The 7,793-nt window shown below is 42.2% G+C and overlaps 1 pseudogene; it reads right to left on the bottom strand.

The window, feature by feature from the left end:
• Positions 1 to 6,986: 6,986 nt before the first annotated feature.
• On the bottom strand, positions 6,987 to 7,433 carry LOC106001631 (annotated as a pseudogene).
• Positions 7,434 to 7,793: the final 360 nt, after the last annotated feature.

Below are 7,793 nucleotides of genomic sequence, written 5' to 3'. Positions count from 1 at the left end.
CACCGACGTAATAAAGCTCGTTTTGGACATGACAACTTGTACTTCTCATTGTTGCAACAGGTCCACCTGACACAATTTCTTTATGGACTGAACTCTTGAGAGATTATTTCATTCTTTACTGCCCAATAGTTCTCACACAGTCCTGTCAACTGCTTGAGGTAGGAGATACTCCGTTGGCTAGAGTGTAAAAGAGAGCTCAGGGCATGTGCAAATGTCTGCACAGGAAAAAGCTGGAAACACATTTTACATTTTGATATTATAACTATCACTTTATCTCCATTTATTTTAAAACATTTCTCTAAACTCTAGGTGTCTTAAGCCCTTTATTATCCAGGTAATAAAGAATTGTCAGTAAATGAAGTAAGGAGACAAGGTCTCGCCGGCACCATATTGGCCACAGGGTAGATGGTGGGGTCTGGCATCTTGTCTTCATGCTGGGGGAAGGAACCCCCCCCCCCATCACCTGCCTCTCAGGTAATGGGTGTGACTGGACCCCTGGAGGCAGGGGGAGGCACTTGGCTGATAAGTTACTGATTCTGTCAGTCTAGTGCCTGGGACTGGGAATTTCCTGAGGATCTGCCCCCTGTGCCCACCTATTTAGGCCTGGACCAGCCTAGCCACGAGGACTCCATGCCACATGTATCTCTATGATTGTGTCCTGTCTCCTGTCTCCTGCCTCATTTTCAGGCATCATGAAATCCCAATTCAGCTCTCCATTGGAGCTAAATTGGCTTGTTGGTATTGTCCTTGTTATTTCTTTCCTCTTTAGCATGTTTCCTATTTGCAAGCTACAGGCCTTTGTAACAACTGGAGGCCTGCAGCCTGTTAACTGTATAATAAAGACTCCAATATTCTATATTTTAAAATGTGGCTTCTGGGATGATTTACCTTACAACATCAGGAAATGTGGAAGTTGAAGCAAAGTTGATTAGAAAGTGAGAAATGCCAGGAAAACTGAGGAAAGCCTCTTAGTGACTAGCAGATTGGATCAAGCCCCCAACCGGAAGTCCTGGCTGTGAGGGCGGCCTTATGTTTCATGAGGTCTGGTCCACCTATTTCCCAGGGAAGAAGGGGGGGGGAGGCCACGGAAGATCTGAGTAAGGACTTCTCAGTAAAAGAGAGTAGAAGTGAGGCCTGGAAATTGGTAGTCTGCTATATACTCCTGGTGCCCCCTATTGATATTTCTTGTGGGAATCTCAAATTTTCTGTAATCTTTGTTTCAAATAAGAAAGACAAAGACCAGAAAGAGGGAACAGCTAACACTAAGAAAAAGGAAAGAAATGTACATAACACCCATTGCAGAAGAAATAGTTGTATTGTCAAAGCTTATAGAATTCACAAACTTTATAGAGTAAGATAATGACAATTTGCTTTGGAAGGTTAAAATGTGTTTGTGATTTGAACTAAGTATCAGTGAAATTTGTGAAATTTATGTAATTAGTTAATCTCAGTAAAAAAATTATTAAAAAAAGAAAAGAAACACAAAGACCACCAAGAAAACATACCACAACTGTTACAGAAAAGAGCTGGCATCTCCAGAAACTCATTAACAGTCAAGAAATACAGCTAAGAAAATTCCAATAACAGAGTTTGTACTTTTAAACAACAGAAGGTGACTAAGAGCAGAATATTTTACAATATCTCTGATAGAAAACTGAGCTTTATCTTAAATTTCCCTTTGTAGGATAGAGGGGGATAATTGCTTCATTTGTGAATCAGAGGTCCTGATGCAACCTCTACTCTTCAGGGTTCCCTTTTGTTTAACTTTGCAGAGGCACGTTTTCAGGGCTTATTAGTGAGGAGTCTCTGTGTTTTAAGCCTTTAAGAATAGGAATTAGCCTTTTCTGGACTTCAACTTTCAATGGGTATTCCATTTAGTATGAGAATTGGGATCTATGCCAGAGGTGCAAAATTTAATTTGTTGCCTCTAGGCTCTCCCAAGTGTTTGACTATCTGGCCCTACAAGGGATTCTATCAGGGATTCCATTAAGAGAAGTCTCCTGAGGGTGGGAGGGTGGGATTGGGGGGAACAAAAGCAACTTATCTGTTGCTGGTTAATAATCAAAGGGCTATCAGAAATGAGTGACAGAAGGAGAGATCTCCACAGAAGCAGAACAATAGGGTGAAATAAGACTGTTAGGAATGATACAAAATGCCCCCATTACTATTATTATTATTAATATAATTACTATTATGATTTAAGCTTCTTGGAGGTCTGGGTCCAGGAGAAAAGTATGGTTGAAAAATAGACTGCAGGCTCACTGCTGATATGAAGGCCACGCACTCAGCTATGCTAGGATTTGAAGACATCAGATATCTCAATGGTTTCCTTTACAGATGGGGCAGGGGCCCTGAGGTTGTTCTGCCTCTAGGCAATCCTTCTTGCAAGGCCCTCTAGGACACAGAGGAAAGATTTCCTGGAGGCAGAGTATGAGTTTCTCAGTATAGGACAGTAAGAAAGAGGCCTGGAAATGGATAGGCTACTATAGTTCCTTTATATTCGTGGAGCAAATCTCATCTTTTCTATCAACTTTTCTGTTAAGGTAGGAAGACAAAGACCACCAAGGAAACATATATGCCACAGAATAGTGATACTAAAAAGAGCTGGGCATCACCAGAAAATCCTGGACAGCCAGACACACATATGAGAAAATAGCAACAATAAACACAGGCTCTACTTGGAAAGAAGTGTAGGTTACCAAGATCAGAATATTTTAACAAACATCCCTGGTAGAGAACTGGGCTGTATATTAGTATACCAAATTGATCTTTGAACTGTCCCAAAGTGCAAAGATTTAATTATTCCATGTGAGTTCTGCTTAGTGCAGTTTCAGCTACATTTCCCCATTTCTACAGTCTCCACTCCTGGTAACCACAGATGTATTCAGTCATATGCTTACAACTCTCTCTCTCTCTCTCTCTCTCTCTCTCTCTCTCTCTCTCTCTTTCTCTTCTCTATATATATACATACATACATATATAAGCATATGACTTTATATATATATATATATATATATATCACATAGCAGTGGAATCTTGCAATACTTTGCCTCTCTGTTGCTTATTTCACATGCACATGTTCATTAATGTCACAAAAAATGGTATCTGTGTTTTAAAGTACTAAATACATTCCATTCTGTGTTTCTGTGTGTATCTGTGTTCATGTATGTGTGTGTGTGTGTGTGTGTGTGTGTGTGTGCCTGTACCACAATTGTGTTATGGAGTGGGCTGTTGTGGTGTATTTAATTCTTTGTTGCCCACAAGTTCCCAAGACTGGTCCTGCCAGCTGCTTAAGGTAGGAGCCATTCCCTTGGTTAGAAGGTATAGTAGGGATCAATGGGTATGTACAAAGTCTGCAAATTAAAGAGATGCAAACTGATATTTTGATTTTATCTTATGAATATAGTTTATTTCCATTTATTTATTTTTTTCATTTATTTTTTATTGTGAAAATACCATGTAGAGCGGTTACAATTACATGGGCAAGATAATGATTACATTTCCTATCAAGCATTTTGCCTCTTCCTTTCTTTTCCCCTTCCTCTCATCCCTTCCCATTCCCCCCCCTCAAACCGGCCAAAGTTGTAAAGTTCGTTTTTCGACATAACGTATTTTACATCTCATTGTTGCATTTGGTCCACCTGTATCCATATATAAACAATTTGTTTTTTCCCTTCCCTTCCCCAAATTATATAACATTTCCCTAAATTCTAGGGTCTTAAGCCCTTTATTCTCTAGCAAATAAAGAATTGTGAGTCAGGAAAAGGGCACGCAGAGGCAAAGTTTATTAGTGAGTGAGAGATGCCAGGGCAACTGGCAGGTTGGTACAGCCCCAACTAGAAGTCCTGGCTGTGAGGGCTGCCTTATGTTATGTGAGGTCTGGTCCACATTCACAGGTATAAAGGAGCTGGGAAAATGAACGGAGGAAGTGGAAAAGCAAAGTAAGGGCTTCTCAGTAAAAGAGAGTAGGAAGTGAGGCCTAGAAATTGGTCGCCTGCTATGGGCTCCCGGTGATCCCCCTTTCATATCCCTTATATGAATCTCAACTTTTCCATCATCTTTGTTTCAATATAGAAAGACAAAGACCACCAAGAAAACAAGCCACAACATAGTATTACAGAAAAGATCTGACATCACCAGAAACTCCTGAACGGTCAAGAAATATTTATAGGAAAATGCCAACAACAAACAGAGGCTGTACTTTTAAACAACAAGTTACTAAGCACAGAATATTTTTAGAACATCCCTGATGGAGAATGTGGCTTTATCTTACCATACTAAATTGACCTCTGAAGCATCCCTAGGTGGTCCTTAATCTATTTAAGTTCTTATAAAGAGGAGTAGTATATGGGAGTACTTGTGTCAGGAGAATATATGGATTATGGACCATGAGATAGAGGGGGATGATTGCTTCATTGATGAATCCCAGTTCCTGGTCCAGCCTCCACTCCCTAGGGCCCCTGAACCCCACCATTTGTTTAGTTTTGGATAGGCATGTTTTCAGGGCTCCTTAGTAGGGAATCTCTGCTTTAGCCCCTTTAGGATGGGAATTAGCCCCTCCACGACCTCAGCCTTCAATGGGTACTGTCTTTGTTGTGGGAATAGGGCATGATCCCAGAGGTACAATTTATTTATTTGCTGTCTCTGGGCGCTCCCAAGAATCTGACTATCTGGCCCTAAAAAGGAGTCTATCAAGAATTCCATTAGGAGAAGTCTCCTCTGGGGGCAAAAGGCACCTTAATCTGTAGCTCAACAAAAAGTCTCTTTCTAATACAAGGGCTCCCAGAACTGAGTGACAGATCCATACACAGCAGGCCGTTGGTTGGGAGAAATAAGGCTGTAGGGCATAATACAATATGCCTTTTTAAATTATTACTACTGTTACTATTCTCATGATATTAAGTTTCTTGGGGTTCTGGGTCCAGGAGCAAAGAGCATGGCTGAAAACTGGGCTACAAGCTCACTGCTCTCCTAAAGACCATGAACCCAACTATACTAGGATTTCAAACCATATTTCTCAATGATTTTGTTTACAGATGGGGCAGGGATCCTGAAGTTGCTTCTGCCTCTAGGCATTTCCTATTGTAAGACCTTCTAGTACACAGAGGAAAGTTTTCCTGGAAATGAAGGAAGAAAAGGAGGTGAAGATGGATGTATTGTTGTTACTATTACAATTACTATTATGATTTAAGATTTTGGGGGTCTGGGTCCAGGAGAAAAGAATATGATTGAAAAATGGTCTGCAGGCTCGCTGCTGTCTTGAAGGCCATGCACTCAGCTATGCTAGGATTTCAAGACATCAGATTTCTCAGTGGTTTCCTTTACAGATGGGGCATGGGCCCTGAGGTTGCTTCTGCCTCTAAGCAATCCTTCTTGCAAGGCCATCTAGTACACAAAGGAAAGTTTTACTGGAGGGGGAGGAGGAGCAGAGTATGGGTCTCTCAATACAGGACAGTAAGAAAAGAGACCTGGAAATGGATTGCCCACTTTATAACTGTTGTGCAAATCTCAACTTTTCTATCATTTTTTATTAAGATGGAAAGACAAAGACCATCAAGGAAACATATATGCCACAACATAATGATACAGAAAAGAACTGGGCATCACTAAAAATTCCTAATCAACTGGATACACAAAAGAGAAATAGCAACAATAAACTGGTTCTGCTTGGAAATAAGTGCAGGTTGCCAGGAGCAGAATACTTGAAAAACATCCCTGGTAGAGAACTGGGCTGCGCATTGGTATACCTGATCTTTGAACTGTCGCTGGGTGCTGCTTAATGGATTTAAGATCTTCAAAGGAAGATTGGTGGTGTTTGGGAGTATCTGGGCCTGTATAATGCATGAGTTGTGGATCATGGGAAGGAGAGAGCAAATGGCTTCATGTAATAATCTGAGGCACTGATCAAACCTCACCTCACCAGGGTCTCCCTTTGTTTTTAGCTTAGGATAGGGGGGTTTTAGGGCTATTTAGTGAGTAGTCTGTGTGGTTTAGTACCTCCTGGACCTCAGCCTGTCCTTCCATGGGTAGTGCAGTTGATGTGGGAAATGGGACTGATCCTGCAGGTGTATTCCTTCAGCTGTTGCCTTTCAGGGTCCTCCCAAGTGTTGCACTATCTTGCTGCACAAGTAGTCTTTGAGGAGTTCCAGCTTTGTAGAAATAGTTTAAAATTACATTATGTATCTTCTAGGACTCAGTTTCTTTTCCCATCCGATTTTAAAACGTATTATTCGAGCAAATGAAACTCAGCTGCCCAAGTAATAATATTGTACAAAAATAACATACTCACTTCTGTGAAAATGCATTTCTCTACAATTCCTGAATGAATCCTAGTTATGCTAGCTCTGAGAATCAATGTTATCTTTGGGTTTTAGATGTAGACTTTGAAAATGTGTGTTTTTTTTTCTTTTACCATCAAGATTTATATATCCAGCACCAGTCCTGCAATGAAGATGTACCAGTTAAGGTTTTATTCTAAATTCTCTCCCATACACTTCAACACATATGTTGTCCTTCTCATTTCATTTACTGTCACTTATATGTCTATCCCACAGTGGCCTGTCACAGATGTGATTTGATGTTATTTAGTAGCTCCTGAGGTCATGCAACACAAGGCCTTCATTATGATAAAATTGAAGTAGTGAGAGTTCATAGAGACTTCTAGATTTGGTTTTACATCTTATGTGGAAATATTTAAGAAAACCAGGATGAGCTTAATGATCTGACTCAGCTCTTCCCACCCCACAATTCCTATTCATCAGAGACTCAGAAAGGGTTTCTATAACAAAGCATTACACACAAGACCTAGTTAAATTCAAAAAATTGTTTTTGTTTTTTAATTTGTCTAACCCTTTCCAGCTTTTACAAAGCAATTAAAGCTCACTGGCCTGGGAGTAACCTCCATCGGCCAACTTTGGCCAGCAAAGAGTATCAAAGAAATTAATACACTATCAGCAGAAACGAGGAGGGACGACGTGGGAAAAGAATTAGGCCGAGGCCTCAATGGTGCATTCCCAGGCAAAATGTCCAGTCTCACCACAGCGGTAACAGCTGACTTCTAATACTTTCTTGCAATTGATGGCCACATGTCCAAGTTCCCCGCACTTGTAACACTGCACCTTGTGGCAGTCTTTCTGCATATGGCCAGGTTGGCCACAACAATAGCACTTGAGGTCATCTGCCTGCTGGCAGTCTCGAGCCAGGTGGCCTAGTCTGCCGCAGTTGTAGCAGCTCTGCTGCCGCTCTCTCTTGGGCTCCTTGCAGTCCTTGGCGATGTGGCCGCCTGCGCAGAAGTCTAACAGGGATGGGGGATAAACATGGAGCCCTCTGCCCCAGCCCCTCGGTCCTCCTCGCCCCCGTCTCGCAGCAGTAGGGCATTCCCTGGCCCAGTGGCCAGCTTGGCCACAACTGAAACATTCGTCGTTGCTGGTCATGGCTGCGCTGACAGCCTTGATTTCTGAGCGGCCGCAGAGGCGAAAACTCGCACTCAGGCCCGGCGAAGGCGACTGGGAAGGCAGGGGCTGATGAATTTCAGGTCCTTGCCTTCAGCCACATGGGGGTCTGCACAGGGTCCCCCACCCCGCTGTGCACTGCTCCATAATCTCGTTATGACTGCATAATCCGGTGTGTGAGGGATGACTCGGTAGTCCAGAGTGTGTCTGTGTGTGTGGGTGTGCCTGTGTGCGTGTGCGTGCACATAGCCCACATTTCCCTGATCCAGGCATCAGTAGTAGGACATCTGGGCCATTTCCATAGCTTGGCTACTGTCTAAATAAATTGCAAATTGTGCCCCT

The sequence above is a fragment of the Dipodomys ordii genome, unplaced genomic scaffold (genome assembly GCF_000151885.1).
Source record: "Dipodomys ordii isolate 6190 unplaced genomic scaffold, Dord_2.0 Scaffold334, whole genome shotgun sequence".
In the NCBI taxonomy this organism is placed as follows: domain Eukaryota; kingdom Metazoa; phylum Chordata; class Mammalia; order Rodentia; family Heteromyidae; genus Dipodomys; species Dipodomys ordii.
This window is presented reverse-complemented; position numbering and strand designations above follow the sequence as displayed.